This window comes from Bos grunniens, chromosome 3 (genome assembly GCF_055505025.1).
Source record: "Bos grunniens cultivar Pamir isolate PY7600 chromosome 3, Bosgru_T2T1.0, whole genome shotgun sequence".
Lineage (NCBI taxonomy): Eukaryota > Metazoa > Chordata > Mammalia > Artiodactyla > Bovidae > Bos > Bos grunniens.
This window is the reverse complement of record NC_141167.1, coordinates 97,747,482-97,765,235: the sequence shown is the minus strand read 5'-3', so window position 1 is coordinate 97,765,235 and position 17,754 is coordinate 97,747,482. Positions and strand designations below refer to the sequence as shown.

The following is a 17,754-nucleotide window of genomic DNA, read 5'->3' as shown; positions in this document are numbered from 1 at the left end:
ATTCAAAATAACGTAAGGCCAAAGAGAATGTTTTGGCTCACATAACTAAAAAGTCTAGGAGTATTTTGGCTTCAGGCATAATCAACAATAGCATAAGGATTTGCTTGTGATAGTATTCCGCCCCCCACACACATCTTTTCTCAGTTCTGCTTCCTCCGTTAGCTTATCCCTTGCACAGCAACAGAATCTATTCTGTTGGTACATGTTGATCTTGTATCCACCATGATCTGCCACTCTCTAAACCACAATGACTAAGGGTTGGGAAGGGAATTATTTTCCCAAAGTTGCTGTTATCAAAAAAGGGAGATGGATCCTCTCAAGGGTAAGAAAAACAATAGTGGTCCACCTTATACTTGAAAGCTTAAAAAATGTAGGTGCAATTTCCCATTTTGAAAGGTGAGGATGAAAACAGTTATCTAGTCTATGTCAAAGTAAAGTCAAAAAAAAAAAAAAAAAGCAAGGGTAAAATATTTGCTTACTTTACTAATAAAATAATATCCAAACCCACAGTCTTAAAAGCTTAGACTTTTCTCAAGTTGCTGAGTGCTTTTGGAACTTGTCATTGAATTGGAGAACTTGACATCCATCCTCTAACAGCTGGGGAGCCCTTCTTTCCCCCTCCTTTATCGGATTATCTATTACCTTCCCCTGAGGACAAGGAGTGTGGGGGAGGGCTGATGACGAGGGAGAAAGGAATGTCATTTCTGTCTGGTCTCAGACTCTGCATATTTTTGCTGGGAATGTGCAGTTTATTAATTGCAACCTCAATATCTTCAGCAATGATCCGTAACAGGAATTAGTTAATTCAACAAGTATTTGTTGAATGCCTAATCCCTTACCCTTTCTCTCTTCTCTGTCTTCACCCTCTCTGTCTCCTAGTCCTTTCCCATCAGCATTTAAACATCCCCAAGGAGCTCTCATCTTAAAAACCAAATAAAACTCTTACAAGCAGAGAATCCTCCTTGGATCCTACTTCCTTCCCAGCTCCCCACACCCCCTACAAAACTACATTTCACACACTAAGCATCCCAATGTACTATCTGCATTTTCTTGTCTCCCATTCCCTCTTCTGGTCACTCCTGTCCTACTCCTATTCTCACTGGAACAAAAGGTTTATGGAAAGAGCACCACTTTTGGGGAACACAGACATCTTCTTTAAATACCGTGTGGTAATTGTCTGTGTGAAGTTAACTAGAGTGAGCTTCTTGAGGGTAAGACTCGAGGGCATGCATGCTCAGTGGATCAGTTGTGTCCAACTCTTTTCGATACTATGGACTGCAGCCCACCAGGCTCCTCTGTCCATGGAATAGTCCAGACAAGAGTACTGGAGTTGGATGTCTTTCCAACTCCAGGGGATCTTCCCGATCCAGGGATCAAATCTGCATCTCCTGCATTGGCACTTGTATTCTTTACCACTGCCCACCTGGGAAGCCAGAGGGTAAGACATAGCTTGTAGTTAAGTTACTCAGCAGATATCCTACTGTTGAATGTTATCATTTGTCTACTCTAGGCATAGTGACTAGTAAGAGTTAAACTGATCTTTGTTAAAGTGATGAATTAACTTGGGTTGGCAAAATAAAATGAGGATGAGGTTTGATATGGGATAGAGATAGTGGGGGGCTTCCCTGGTGGCTCAGACAGTAAAGAGTCTGCCTGCAATGTGGGAGACCCGGGTTCGATTCCTGGGTCGGGAAGATCCCCTGGAGAAGGAAATGGCAATCCACTCCAGCACTCTTGCCTGGAAATAGTGAAGTTTCAGGTATCATGAGCTGAAGTTAGAGATGTAGAAGGAGGAGAGGGTACCATATTAGAAGCATGGCAGAAAACAGCTTCAACAAAGCCTGGTAGATAATGTTAAATGCTACAAGCGAGTATATCATTTTTTTCCCCAAGCTGAACCCTAGAAAAGGTCGACAGATTTGCCAAACCATTATCACCAATTTATCTTTTGGGAGAGGGGCACGCTTTCACTGGAATGTTACCAGACTGCAAACCATTAAGGAATAGTAATTTGTAGGGAATGGAAAATTCGAGGATCACAGCACGGTTCATTTAGGTGGACAATGAACACAGTGCCATGCAACAGGAACTCCTGGAAGGGAAGCAAGATATCTTCATGCTTCTCATCAATTCTACACCTTAAATTAATCCAGCCCATTCCATGCCTGTGGTTAGTCATGTAGTCTCTAAGTGGCCCTTCCTTGATTTTCCCATGAGGGTCCTGGGAACTACACAGGAATTGGTGGAGGATGTTACAGACCCTTGATAGTCTGAAAGCAGAGTTTGTCTGTTGTAGCCAAGCTCCTCCTTCCCTAACCCCTTCACAGGCTCTACAGTGGCCACCACGTCCGTTTTGTAGAACCCAGGAAACTGAATCCTAAAATGTGAAAGGAAAAGATAGGCAGAGAGTCCCGCAAGTTCCTCATTCACGAGCACATGGGTTTTTACGTGTCTTATAGTTAATTCATGTAGTTTATTTTCAATCTCCTAGTTGAATTACTTTTCTTGAAAAGATGCCTGGGACAAGGCCAACATCGTAGGGAGGAATGCCACTGGGTCAGGATCTGGGAACAATCAGCTCTTCTGGTTTTAAGGATGAAGCGCCAAGATCTTAAGGAATCTGAATTCCTGGTGAGCAGTCAACTTCGTTCATTCGCCCCCAGCAGCATTCCGGTGACTTAAAACAGAAAAAAGAAAATCTATTTAAAAAAACCCAGTTGACCTAAAGCGAACCCATCCCCAGCTTCTTCATTCTTTAAAAAAAAAAAAAAAGGCCTCTCCCATCGCAGTCCCCCCGCACACAGCGACAGGTCAGTGGCAGGACTCTACTCAGGGACTAGGGCGCCCGGCGCCCACCCGAGCCGCGGGCTAGGCGCAAGCCGCAGGGCGGGGCCCAGGGTCCGACCAGCCCGCTGCTCCCTTCCCGGGAGCGCTTCGGGGAAGGCGGTAGCGCCTCTCCTCCAGGCCCGGGGTCCTAGTCCGGCCGGGGCTGCCTCCCGGGCGCCCGCTGCCGTGGTGGCAGGAAGTCCCCAGGAACTACAAATCGAGGCATGCTGGGAACATTCCCCTGCTCCTCCCAGGAAATGTCCTTTGTCCAGCCCTACAGGAAGCCCCAGTGAGGAGTCAACCGGGCCACCAGCCAGTCTGCCAGCCAGCCCGCGGCCGCTGCACCCGCCGCCGCTGCCGCCGCAACAGCAGCAGCACAAGGGCAGTTGCGCCGCGGCGCGGGGCTTGGGCCCGGGCGTGTGGTGCCCTCGCCCCTTGCCGCACCCGACGCCGCGCAGGTAGGAGCGTGGCTGCGGCTGGGCTCCCACGCCGCCCGGGGACGGGGCTGATCGGGACCCGACCGGACTGCTGCCGGGATGGGGCGTGCGCCCCGGAGCGGGTGGCCATACCGCTGGGCGAACTTGTACCGTTGTCTGTTCACCCCGGTCGCAGGGGCCCCGGGGCTGTGGGCGCGAGGTGGGGGTGTACTTAAGGCCCCCCAAGCCGGGACCGAGCTCCTTTAGGGATCTGTGGCGAGGCGCGGGGAGAATGAGGCTGAGTAGCGAGGGAGGAGGCAGCGTTTGGAGAGGCAGTCAGACCGTCCCGCCGACCACCGAAGGGGGCATCCGAGACCCTCGGAAAAAAACGAAGCCCAGGGAGGAGCTTGGGAGGCAAGGAGAAGGTGAAGGGCTTTGTGTGCAGCTGCGGACGGGTACCGACTGCAGCCCCCTCGCCTTGTCTCCCCGCGCCCCCAGCCCCACTTGGGGCTATGGACAGTGGGGATGGGAGACTCCGAGGAGGGCCAGCGGGTCATCTCGGGTCCTTGTGAAACGTGTGCTCCCTTTTCCTCTCAGCTGCATTCTAACCTGACTCGGAGTAGCGGCTTGGGCTGCCATCAGACTGGACAAATGGCACAATGGGGATGAGAGGGTAGATGGGGCAGCAGCAGCTCGCTGTCCTGGGAGTGGTCGCCGCCGTTTAGCTCCGGTAGGCTTCGCACCCCGAAACGCCCATGTCGCCGGTGTGGCCAGGCTGGTACCGTCATCCAGGGGGAATGCCGAGACGGAGGACTGTCAGTGGAGGCACCGGGTGAAGCGTGGTGGGAGGAGAGGGCGAGTAAGAGGTTGAGGGGGAGAGTCAGTGCAACAGGGAGTCAGCTGAGAGTACCTGATGGCCACGTTTCGAGAATCGGATGGCCACTTCCTCTGGGACTTTCCGATTTTCCTTTTTCCTAACCGCCCCGTCCCTACCCCAAATAATGAATCACCCACCCTTGCTACGTGAGCTGGATTCAATCTGGTGGTGTCTGGTGGTGTTTATCTTTGCTCTGATACCTGGCCTGTTTGTCCTTTACCTGTAGGTTGACTTGAATACTCTGCATCCCCGATGGCTTTATCCTCCTCTCGTGGGACTCAGGGTGTGGTGAAGGCGGTTGGATAATGGCTACTGTGATGGATGAGTGGGCAACTTTGAACACAGCCCAGGTGTTACGGCTGTGTACCTGAACTCCCTCGCCTAAGCAGCCCGTTTCTCCTTTCTACCCCCACCCTCGTCCCCTAATTCTGTTTAGTTTACTGCTCTACAAGTATTTTTACTCTCTGAGCCACCGGGAAAGCCCAAGAATACAGGAGTGGGTAGCCTGTCCCTTCTCCAGCAGATCTTCCCAACCTAGGAATCGAACCCGGGTTTCCTGCATTTCCGGCGGCTTTACCTGCTCAGCTACCAGGAAAGCCTTCTTCTCTTAAGCCAACATAGGGATGTTATTTAATGTGCGATGTTTTAAGAGCCAAATGAATCTTTAAAGATGGCATTTGGGTGGTGAGGCAGGAGTACCCAAGGCTCATGATGATGTGGTAGGCACAGAGTCTTGTCTCCTATATAAATAGCTTATGGGGAAAAACAAACCTTTCCGGCTGGCTTCTCTAGAAGAGATGAGGCATCTGGAGTGATTTAAGAATGGAGTGGGGAAAAACCCAGTTGTTGAGGCTGAGGACATGAGAATGGTGAAATAAAGAGAATACACTGTGAATTCAGAAGATTTCCAATTGGAGCATATTGGCTGTGTGTGTGCGCGTGTTGGACGTGGAGGTTATCGCTGGGGGAAATTTGATATTCAAAGTTTAGCTGGGCCCCAAGAAGAATATGATGATACCATAGTAAACAAAGGTCATAAATGGGAAGTCAGGCTACCTTTTACAGAAAGGAGAACATAGATGGCCTTCAAAAATGACTGGGATTAAGGGAATGAATGGAAAGAAATCAGGTTGAGAAGCACTGGTGATGGAACTGAATTGGCCTGGGAAGGGTGACCTCGCTGAAGGTTGCATGACTAAGGATGATGGGGTTGCATCACATTTCCTCTCCTTCCCCTCAAAGCTCTTTGGATTTCCTCTGTAGCTACACATTTGCCCAATTTCTGATGTCTAGTTAAGGCAAGGAGAAAGGGTAAAAGCTGGTTAAAGATGATAACTTAAAGCAAGAAAGATCTTGCCTGTTCGTGTAGAGTGAGAAAAAAAAAAAAAAAAACAACTCTGCAATGTCATTAAGAGGTCTGGAGCCTGATCCTGTGTTAATGCCATTTGGGCTTTTCCTTTGATCTGTGCTCCTACTTCTTTTTTTCTTTTCCTTCATTCTGCGCAGCTCCCCCCACCCCGCCCCGCCCCACCCCTTTCCTAACAGGTTTCTTAGTACATAGTATGTAGTGTTGATGTAATCAGAAGGGTAACTCCAGAGTTTGGCATTCAAAACCCTTCACAATTCAGTGCTTACCTACCTCTGTTCTCCACTGGACCTGGGCCACTCATATTACCTATCCATTCTTGCAGCAAAGAGCTCCCTGGTCTGAGATGCAGCGTTCTTCCACCTGTGTGTCTCCTCAAGTTGGACTCCATGCCTGTTGGGCATCCCTGCCCTGCCCTGATTATTGTCCCCAAATTCTAGCCCAGCTGGTGCCGAAGTCTTATAGACGTCTTCCTAGACCTCCGAGTCAGAATCCATCTTATCCCCATTGCACTCTGCATCCTCTGAAGAATACCCATCTCTGGTCTGCCTTGTGATAGTTAGACGTTCTCCTTCTCCCCTTCAAAAAGTAAATCCCTGAGGGCAATGGCTCTGTACCCTATACTTTAAACCTAACAAGTGCACAGAGGATGCTATATGAAAAACATGACTAAATGAAGGAATGAGTGAAAGAACTGAAAGAATACATATGTCTTAATTTATCTCTTTCTGTGAAAAGGAAGATGAAGCCTTTTTACAGACCTGTAAGGATTCACTGCAGATGTGACTCTAAAGCATCTAGACCTTTTCATTTTGTTCTTGCGTTTGGAGACCCTAAATGGGTCTGTTACAGTGTCTAGTACAAAGACACTCATTAAGAGTTGTTGAATAGGGTCTTGCTGCTGCTGCTAGTGCTGCTAGGTCGCTTCAGTCGTGTCCGACTCTGTGCGAACCCATAGGCGGCAGCTCATCAGGCTCCCCAGTCCCTGGGATTCTCCAGGCAAGAACACTGGAGTGGGTTGCTATTTCCTTCTCCAATGCATGAAAATGAAAAGTGAAAGTGAAGTCTCTCAGTCGTGTCCGACTCTTAGCGACCCCATAGACTGCAGCCCACCAGGCTCCTCTGTCCATGGGATCTTCCAGGCAGAGTACTGGAGTGGGGTGCCATCGCCTTCTCCATGAATAGGGTCTTAGCTAGCCTAAATTTTAAAACTCTATAGGCAGGATATAGAATGGATTAATCCCAAGGGGATAAACAATGACTTTTGCCATGTTCTTGGAGGTGATATTTTCTTCTCAGTTGTGAAAGTTCAATGTGCTTTCTAGAAAGTAGCACTACGAAGATCATCCTGCTATTTCCAACTAGGCCAATGACTCCATCACGTCACTTTGACTTTTATAGCCCAAGCAGTCTACTAGGATTAAAATGTGGCATATAGAAGTTCAAGACAAATCAGACTTTCAAACTTTGCTTAAAGACATTGCAGTTTGTAGTTGCTCATTTATCTCTAACTGGAAAGCTTTTTATGCTTTTGTTTTTTTTTTTAATGTGATGACAAGAGTTACTGTATATTGAACATTTATGTATCAACGATTATTGTTTATTTGCTAAGTCATATCTGACTCTCTGACCCCATGGACTGCAGTCTGCTAGGCTCCTCTGTCCATGGGATTTCCCAGACAAGAATCCTGGAGTGGGCATTTATTTTTCTAAGGGATTTATCTGACCCAGGGATTGAACCCACATCTCCTGCTTGGCAGGCGGATTCTTTACCACTGATACACCTGTTTTTTATGCTTTTTTTTTTTTTTTTAACGTGATGAAGGAGTTACTGTATGTTGGACATCTATGTATCAGTTATTAAACTAGAGAATTTCTATGCATTGTCTTAATCTGATGATTTACATATTACAATCATCTCTGTTCTAAAAAAGGAGGAAACTGGGTCTCAGAGAGAAATTAGGGATCTTGCTTAGAGGCCCAGATGCATGAGATAGACCGGAATTTAGGTCTGTTTTCACAACGGGTGTGTTTTTGTTTTCCCTGGGAGAAAACTGCTAGATCTATGTTCTTCCTCTGAGGTTCTTCACTTTACGGATTTCCTTCCTGGATATTGTTGGGCTTCTAAATGCATCCTAATGGATCTCATGTGAGAGGCCCGGGTTCTTCATACATTCATTGTTTTTATGCCCTCATAATCCCATGGCCATCATTTGGAAAGACCAGGTTCAGAATCCATAATAAGACCTTTGGTCATAGAACTGCTTCCCTGGAATTCTTTCCCATTTTCTCACAGCCTATTATCTGAATTCTTTCTGTCTTCCCTCCAGGGCAAGTCTCACGCTTTCCCCCTTCTGTAGCCTTTCTTGACTACTCCAGGCCACATTCAGGCTCTCCTCTAACCTTTGGCATTGCCTGAAATACCTGAGGCTCAGTGTCTTCTTGATGAATGTAGACTTGAATGAGCCCCCACCGTGTGCTGGAATTTGCCTATTCTCTGCGCAAGGCAGGGACTGCATGTCCAGAACACACCCCGGCATATGGTGGACTTTCAGGAATTGTGAGTTTGGTAATGAACTGGTAATGACTCAAAATGCAAAAGTGCAGGCATGAAACATTATTTGCATGTTGCTAGTTTGTAAGAGAGAGATCGGAGGGTCATTTTCTTAGTTATTATAATTTTCATCCTTTTCACCAGACTGCCCGAAAAATTAAGCACCCTCTGGAAATAAATGAGAGCAGATCTGGGTATTGCTCAGTTGTACGAGCTTGATCAGTGCTAAACGATGATGGTGTTTTATTGATGCTGGGTAGATAGGCTTCCCTGGTGGCTTAGCTGATAAAGAATCTGCCCTCAAAGCGGGACACCTGGGTTTGATCCCTGGGTTGGGAAGATCCCCTGGAGAAGGGAATGGCAACCCACTTCAGTATTCTGGCCTGGAGAATTCCATGGACTGCAGTCCATGAGGTCGCAAAGGGTCAGACCCGACTGAGCAACATTCACTTCACAGCCTGGGTGGGGTCACAGCTTCAGTACCTTAATCCTTGCTGTCAGGCACACCTTCTGCCACATCTCCTAGGATAGGCCTCTATGGTGCACGTCAGAGAAAACTGGAGGGGTTTCCCTGCTGCTGCAGATATGGGGGGGAAAAAAGGCTGGAATGAGGAAGGAAGATAGTTCCTTCTGTTTTTACCTCTGAGAAGAGTAGCATGATTTGTATGGGGTATGGAATTGGGTTTTGTTGCATTATGTATTAATGGGGATGTTAAAAAGATCAGCAGCTGCCCCTCTGTGGGTGAAGAGGCTTTGCCACAAGATGGCTTTGCCATCTCCTGAGCCTTCTTTTCCCTGACCTCAAGGCCCCACAGTGCTGTGGACGCCTTGGTATAAGCACAGTGTGTGGGGGTTCTTAAAAGCACATCAGTCATTTTAAATGAGGATAGGGCAGTTCTGATTGGAGAAGGAAATGGCAACCCACTCCAGTGTTCTTACCTGGAGAATCCCAGGGACGGGGGAGCCTGGTGGGCCGCCGTCTATGGGGTTGCACAGAGTCGGACACAACTGAAGCGACTTAGCAGCTTAGCAGCAGGGCAGTTCTTGGGCTTCCCAGCTGGTGCTAGTGGTAAAGAACTCACCTGCTAATGCAGGAGACTAGAGACTCAGGTTCAGTCCCTGAGTCAGGGAGATCCCCTGGAGGAGGGCATGGCAACTCACTCCAGTAGTCTTGGCTGGAGAATCCCATGGACAGAGGAGTCTGGCTGGCTACAGTCCACAGGGTCACAAGGAGTCGGGCACAGCTGAAGCAACTTTGCATGTACACAGTTCTTGGGGTCCCTGCACTTGTTCAGCAAGTCATGCACAATACATCCAGAGGCTGGCAACAATGTTCCAGTCAGATGTGTGGAGCACCACCTGCAGTTCTCTAGTTTCCCCTTCCTGCAGAGGGTCAAGTCGGGGTCATGTGCACACAGCTCTAATTTGCTAAAATGTGTATAAAGGGGAAGAGAGCCTACATTCATTCAGAGAGGCATTTGAGATATATTTTCTCCCGAGAACTTTGTCAGAATCTTACCCAGACTTACAAAACAAGAACCATTCTTTCTAGGTTTTATTAATAAGAAACATTACTTTGGTCTCAGTGTCCTACCTATTCAGGAGGTTAGCTTATCTCTGATGCTTGATCATGCTTAAACAGGGCACTCTGGGAAGAACACCTTTCCAGTTATTCAACTTTTTTTCCAACAGGTAAGAACCTTGGTGAATTTCAAAGAATCTCTTAAGGAAAAAAAAAAAAAAATCCTCATGCAGGTATTGACAATGATTTCTGGTAGCAGTAGGTAGTTTTGAAAGCAGTGGGTTTTAGAAATGATTTCATCTGAATGTAATCTCCATAAGACAGAACTTAGTGTAATGGGTAGCACGGTACATGTTAAAAAAAAAAATTGCTGAATGAATGGATATATTACACTTTAAAACATTTACTTTGATGCTTTCCTAATATGGTACTGCCAATTTTTTATAAAGAGATATGGCAAAGGGTGTAGCTTATGTGTTATATTAGATGGGGAAAGGACGTTTTATATGTACATATAATTTTTTTAAAAAATAGATTTTATTTTTTTAATCTTTTAAATTATTTTAAAAACATTTATTTGGCTGTGTTGGATCTTAGCTATAGCACGTAGAATCTCTGATGTGTCAGGTGAGATCTTTCCTTGCGGTGTACAGACTCTCTGGTTGTGTTGTGTCTTGTGGGATCCAGAGTGCTTGAGCTTCAGTAGTTGTGGCAGCCAGGCTTAGTTGCTCCATGGCATGTGGGATCTTAGCTCCCCAACCATGGACTGAAGCTGTGTCCCCTGTATTGCAAGGTGGATTCTTAGTCACTGGGTCACCAGGGAAATCCCTTAGACTTTATTTTTTTGAGCACTTTTAGGCGCACAGCAGTATATTTTTAATTTTATTTATTTTTGGCTGTGCTGGGTCTTAGTTGCTGCGTGGGTATTCTCTAATTGTGGTGAGTGGGGGGCTACTCTTGATTGCAGTGTATGGACTTATTGCTGTGGCTTCTCTTATTGTGGAGTACGGGCTGTATGGGGGGTGGCCTTCAGTAGCTGCAGTTCGTGGGTCCTAGAGCACAGGCTCAATTGTTGTGCACACCGGCTTAGCTGCTCTGTGGCACGTGGGGTCTTCCCAGACCAGAGATTGAACAGGTGGTCCAGCATCGGCAGGTGGATTCTTTACCACTGAGCCACCAGGAAAGCCCTCACAACTACATTGAGCAGAAAGTACAGAGAGTTCCCATATGCTCTCTGTGTCTTTTCATGATTTGATAGCTCATTTCTTTTTAACTCTGAATAATATCGTTTGAATGAATGGATGTGAAAGTTGGACTGTGAAGAAAGCTGAGCGCTGAAGAATTGATGCTTTTGAACTGTGGTGTTGGATAAGACTCTTGAGAGTCCCTTGGACTGCAAGGAGATCCAGGCAGTCCATTCCAAAGGAGATCGGTCCTCGGTGTTCTTTGGAAGGAATGATGCTAAAGCTGAAACTCCAGTACTTTGGCCACCTCATGCGAAGAGTTGACTCATTGGAAAAGACTCTGATGCTGGGAGGGATTGGGGGCAGGAGGAGAAGGGGACGACAGAGGATAAGATGGCTGGATGGCATCACTGGCTCAATGGACATGAGTCTGAGTGAACTCCGGGAGTTGGTGATGGACAGGGAGGCCTGGCGTGCTGTGATTCATAGGGTCTCAAAGAGTCGGACATGACTGAGTGACTGAACTGAACTGAACTGAACTGAATGTACCACAGCTTATCCAGTCACCTACCACGGACATCTCGGTTGCTTCTAAGTTTTGGCAGTTATGAATAAAGCTCCCATAAACGTCCATTTGTGGAGATGTAAGTTTTCAACTTATTTGGATAAATAGCCAGGCATACAATTGCTAGATTTCACCGATGCAATGGACATGAACTTGAGCAAACTTTGGGAGATGGTGAGGGACAGAGAGGCCTGTCCTTCTGCAGTCCATGTGGTCACAGAGAGTTGGACAGGACTAGGTGACTGAACAAAAACATAACATGCTTAGTTTTCTAAGAAACTGACAAATTCTCTTTCAGAGTGATTGTGTCATTTTGCCTTTTTTGTCAGCCGTGAATAAGAGTTCCTGTTCTTGTACATCCTCACCAGTATGTAGTGTTGTCACAGTTTTGGCTGTTTCCTCACCAGTATGTAGTGTTGTCAATGTTTTGGCTGTTTTGCTATTCTAATAGGTTGTTGTTGTTCAGTCGCTCAGTCATGTCTGACTCTTTACAACCTCGTGGACTGCAGCAGGCCAGGTCTCCCTGTATCTCACCATCTCCCAGAGCTTGCTCAAACTCAAGTCCATTGAGTCGGGGATGCCATCCAACCATCTCGTCCTCTGTCATCCCCTTCTTCTCCTGCCTTCAATCTTTCCCAGCATCAAGGTCTTTTCCGATGAGTCATTTCTTCACATCAGGTGGCCAAAGTATTGGAGCTTCAGCTTCAACATCAGTCCTTCCAATGAATATTCAGGGTTGATTTCCTTTAGGATTGACTGGTTTGATCTCCTTGCTATCCAAGGAACTCTCAAGAGTCTTCACCAGCATCACAATTTGAAAGCATCTATTCTTCAGTGGTATATCATTAATTTACAGTTCTATAGTGACATAAGAAAACCTGTGCCCTCTGCATTGGAAGTGTGAAGTCTTAACCACTGAACAACCAGGGAAATCCCTGCCTATTTTAAAATTAAGTTACTCATTTTCTTACTGTTAAGTTTTAAGGATTCTCTGTATATTTTGGAAAGCAGTCCTTTATCAGATATGTGTTGTGCAGATATTTTCTCCAAGCTTAGGTTCTGATTCTCTTGATATATTTCCATATATATGAACTTTTCTTATATTTTTCTTTTTGAGAGGTATACCAGATCTATTTTAATATAAAACAGGTTTACCCCAGAAATGAAGACAGATAGTGTGAAATAAACTTGAAGAAATGCTTAAAAAAATTATTTCATTTATTTTTGGCTGTGCTAAGTCTTCTTTGCTGCATATGGGCTTTCTCTAGTTGCAGCTAGTAGGGGCTGCTCTCCAGCGGTGGTGATCAGGTTTCTCATTGTGGTGGCTTCTCTTGTGGAGCACAGGCTCTAGGTGCATGGGCTTCAGTAGCTGTGGCTCCCAGGCTCTAGACCACAGGCCCAGTGGTTGTGGCCCACCAGCTTAGTTGCCTTGAGGCATGGGAAATCAGACCAGGGACTGAATCTGTATCTCCTGCATTGGTGAGTGAATTGTTAACCACTGGACCACCAGAGAAGTCCCCTACTGTTTTTTATTTTTTTTTTTAAATAAGGTAAATGCCAATTAAATTTAACCAGACGGTGGCCACAGCCTTTAATGAGCTTGGGGGCAGTTACTATAGGAGCTCTTTTTATTTCTGTTTCCCCATTCCCTCATAGGTACTTGTGTTTATTGATTGAATTAGTGGCTTAGTAAATATTTCTGGTCACCTACTTCCTAAGCGGCACATACCCATTTAAAAAACTTCTTTAAGAGCCTATGTTTGTCTCATAGCTTAATTATGGACCCTTAGGAAAGGGTTCAGAGAAGGCAATGGCACCCCACTCCAGTACTCTTGCCTGGAAAATCCCATGGACGGAGGAGCCTGGTAGGCTGCAGTCCATGGGGTCGCTGAGGGTTGGACACGACTGAGCGACTTCATTTTCACTTTTCACTTTCATGCATTGGAGAAGGAAATGGCAACCCACTCCAGTGTTCTTGCCTGGAGAATCCCAGGGACGGGGGAGCCTGGTGGGCTGCCGTCTATGGGGTCTCACAGAGTTGGACACGACTGAAGTGACTTAGCAGCAGCAGCAGGAAAGGGTTTCCATAGGCTGATGACTATAAGTGAGAAGAGAAGTCAAGATGTGCAGATCCTTCCTGTCAGAGCCAGCAAACAAAACAGAATCCCAAAGCCCAAGAAAACTGCTGGAGAATAAACTTTGGTCTGAGTAGATGCTCTAATAATAAATATTGAATACAGATTTCTCCTGTATTTGATTGTGCTTCCTGTTGCCCTCTCCTCCCAAGCAACTTTTTATTTAGTCTCCTGACTACTTTGTAAACGTTGAATGTTGATCTTTTTTCATCCTCATTTAATTTCTAGCCCTGTTGGTTCTAGCCCTGTCTTTCCTGCAGGGACGGGAGAGAAGCAGTTGTCCTGTACGACTAGGAAAGCCCAGGAACAACCATGGATCCAGACACAGCTCTGGGCCACCTCTTCTTTGCACCACCGAGTTGCTTGTTAAAGCCTTGGAGAGGAGGCAGGACACGCACAAGACTATTTGATGCCAACAAGGGCTGCTGTCATTTGGCCATGGGACTCGGGATTCTCTTTTGAGAAGGTTCTAACTTTTGAAGCTAATCACCACTATCATATCTACCTGTGTAGCAGGATAATTAAGCATGCTTGGCTCCTGGTGCTGACAGGTTATTGGATCCAGTTAGGAGAGCTAGCTTGTTTCCAGGGCTCTCTGCCTGACATAATCTTAGCCAGATCACTAGATTTCCTGGTCCTATTAGTCCTTCATTTTGAGACTGAGGAAGGAAATAATTAGCCCTAACTTTATCCATTTAAAGAACTATTTAACAGTTTGGGAATGACAGATGTTAATATATACAGAATGAATATATATATTCTAATATAGAGAGAATGGATAAACAAAAAGATCCGACTGTATAGCACAGAGAACTATATACAGTATCCAGTAGTAAACCATAATGGAAAAGATTTTGAAAAATAATGTATGTGTATATATATGGTATGTATATATATATACATGTGTATTATATATGTGTGTATATATAGATGCATGCATGCTAAGTCACTTCATTCATGTCTGATTCTTTGCAACCCTATGGACTGTAGCCCCCCAGGCTCCTCTGTCCATGGGATTCTCAAAGCAAGAATACTGGAGTGAATCTCCTACAGGGATCTTCCCAACCCAGGGATCAAACCTGGATTTCTTATGTCTCTCCTGCATTGGCAGGCAGATTCTTTACCACTATTCTTTACCACTTTATCACTATTCCCACTATATATGGGAAGCCATCTATATATATATATATATAAAACAACAGAAATTAATACAACATTGTTAATCAACTATACCTCAATACAATAAATTTTTGTACTGAAGAACTATTTGAAGGCTCATTTTGTGGGGAATCATGAAATTGCATAAAGCAATATGTTCCCACCAGGACTTACATTTGGGAGGTGGGAGGGAGGGAGAGAGGGCAAACAATAAGGTACAACTTATAACTATGATTATATTTTTAAAACTAACATTCAGTCAGTTCAGTCACTCAGTCATATTCAACTCTTTGCAACTCCATGGACTCCATGGACTGCAGTATGCCAGACTTCCCTGTCCATCACCAACTCCCAGAGCTTTGCTTAAACTCGTGATGCCATCCAACCATCTCATCCTCTGTCATCCCCTTCTCCTCGTACCTTCAGTCTTTCCCAGCATCAGAGTCTTTTCTGATGAGTCATTTCTTTGCATCAGCTTCAGCATCAGTCCTTCCAATGAATGTTCAGGCCTGATTCCCTTTAGGATTGACTGGTTTGATATCCTTGCTGTCCAAGGGAGTCTCAAGAGTTAGGCAGAATGAAATAAGGAAGAGTACCCTAAAGAATCATATACAAAGTGAGATAATAATAATTCTCCTTGAGCATTTAACACTAATCTGAGAAGGTAGACCCAGTTGTTTCTCTCATTTTGTAGATGAAAAAGCCCAGGCTCAAAGAGACTGGGCTAGAGACTGGATTCACACAGGTGGTCTGGCTCCAGAATCTGAGCTGTCATTTGTTTATTGGAGTATAATTGCTTTACAATGTTGTGTTAGTTTCTGCTGTACAATGAAGTGAATCAGCCATATGTATACATATATTTCTTCTCCCTTGGACCTCCCTCCCCATAACCCCTTCCCACCACTCTAGGTCATCCCAGAGCACCATCTGAGCTTTTAACCACTACCAGTATTGCTTCCCACTAGGAAAGGGGAGACTTGTTTCTTGAGAGAGAACAGCACAGTGAGAGAGGAGAAGCACAAGGTGCCTTTTGGGAGGCTTGAATCATGCCTTTTTGAGGCTGAGGTTAGCTGGCAGAAAAGTCAGGGAGAGGTTAGCGCTTTCAGCTACATTGTCTCAGGCTTGGAGTTTGCACTTCTCTGGACAGAATGGCAAAGTCAGTTAGAGGTTTCTGAGCAGGAGAATGGCCAATGGCAAATGGTAAATGGAGTGGCAACTATGTTTTAAGATGCTTCCGGAAGCGTCTACTACAGTAATAAGAGAAAATAGAGGAGAGAACTGAAAAAGAAGGACTTGGCAGCTGATTGGATTGAAAAGGGTGAGGGGAGGGGCCAAGGTTGACTCCAGGGTTTTAAACCTGATGAGTAAGAACAAAGAGGCTTTTAACAGAAATGGGCAGGTGATTTGTAAGAGAGGTTTGGAAGGAGAACTAATGTTTTTCAATATGACAAGGGCCAGATCCTTTCCAAATGGAAAGCCCCTTCGAGTTTTCAACAACCTTTCAAGGTAACTTGTTGCTCTCTTTGTATAGATGAGAAAAGTAAGACTTAGTTTGGTGAACAGCCATCCTAGAAGCATAGAGTGTGTAAGTGACAAACTTCTGTTTGCAGCCAGATCTGTTGGTGCCATTACCGGTGCTTTCCTTCCAGTTTGGACTGCCCATCCCCGATGCCCCCCGCCCCCTGGCCCCGCGTCCCGAGTCCCATGTGACATACAGGGCAGCACTTCGGTACGGAAGGGACGCTGAAGCTCCTCAGCTGTGACGCTTGCTGCACCATTAGAAATACGGACCTAGAATACAGGTCAGGGGGTGGAGGGAGAGTTTTGTATTCGTGGGGTCTCTGGACAGAGGAGGTATTTACTGAAAACTAGGGGAAGGGGTATCGTGATTAAGAGGAGAGGGAGAAGAAAATGTAAACAGAAACCTGGGAGGTCAACCTGTTGGGAGATAAGAGAAGCAGGGTACTAAGGGAAGTGGTGACGCCTAGAACAGTGGGTGCTAAGGTATGAGAGAATTTCAAGGATGGCATCTCAACAGGATTTCTGTAGTCATTTATTGCATCTTGATTATGCATGTCCAGCACATTCCAGTGTTAATGGTGAGATCATAGAAGAGACTGAATGTTGGATTGGAAGATGGAAAATTATAGCTGATGCTGATGTGAGCCAGACTCAATGTTAGCAATGATTGTGATCTACTGAGATGTTACACACCTGGGAAGACCATGGTTCACTAGGAAACTGATGTGTGTGGTGATGAGGTTAGAACTGATCAGGGCTCACTGACCCCAGCCCTGCTTTTCCCAGTAGCTTGTAAGACCTGTTGGCTCTGCAGAAGGAAATATAATATTGTTTGATAACTGGCTTTAGGCATTTAAAAAATGAAAAGGAAGGAAAGTCTTTGCAGAAGAAAAGTCTCTCCTTTCAATGAAAGGGTTTCATTCATAGTTTGAATTTTTAAGAGTCTTTAAAAATATTTTTAATTGCATGATGGAAATACTCTATTAAGATTCTCTTTTAAAATTTTAATTTAATTGTTTTGCCTTTTGGCCACACTGCATGGCACGTGGGATGGTTTCCAGACGAGGAATTGACCTATGGCCTCTGCAGTGAAAGTGCTGGATCCTAGCCACAAGGCCACCAGGGAACTCCCTAAAATTCTTTGAAAATGACATACCAGTTGTTCAGGTTGATGCTCCATAAGTATTCTTTTCTCTCCAGCTGTCTGTCTTTTATGATGACTTCTTTTTCAAATGCTGTACCAAAGACAGACGTATTCATTGTTTACCACAACACTCCCATTAAGTCAATGTTAATTCAGAATGACTGCTTTTTTCTGGGCAACAAGATGTCTTTTTTCTCTAAGAAAGACAGTAGGTAATCCAAAATCTGTTAATTCGGAGATAATTTCTGAGGATCACATGAACTTAAGTTTGAAGAATATCTTTTATGTTTTTTAGAGGAAAGCTGTTTAAAATGAATATGGTGGGGCAGGGGAGGCAAGAGTCCAGAAGAGAACAAGAAAAATAGGAAGAAAGAAGGTAGTGTCAATGAATGCTGTCAGCAAAGCCAGAGCACTAAACCCATGAATATGACAGAGCTGGTTGGGAGAGTCTGGCGCAGGGGAGATGGAACTTAAAAGGAATCGGGT

General features: G+C 45.4%; 1 protein-coding gene and 1 long non-coding RNA gene across 2 annotated transcripts in view; one reads left to right on the top strand and one right to left on the bottom strand.

Moving 5' to 3' along the window:
- Positions 1 to 2,441: 2,441 nt before the first annotated feature.
- Positions 2,442 to 10,832, bottom strand: LOC147376196 (uncharacterized). The gene is made up of 2 exons (XR_015160840.1): positions 3,852 to 10,832; positions 2,442 to 2,677 (listed from the first exon to the last, which is right to left on the bottom strand). It is a non-coding gene; the product is annotated as an uncharacterized LOC147376196 (long non-coding RNA).
- The window catches only part of ZNF697 (zinc finger protein 697), a 34,630-nt gene continuing 19,974 nt past the window's right edge, over positions 3,099 to 17,754 (top strand). Inside the window, exon 1 of the mRNA XM_086392142.1 lies at positions 3,099 to 3,284. The gene's annotated coding sequence lies outside the window, so the exon portion shown is untranslated. The remainder of the gene's footprint in view (positions 3,285 to 17,754) is intronic.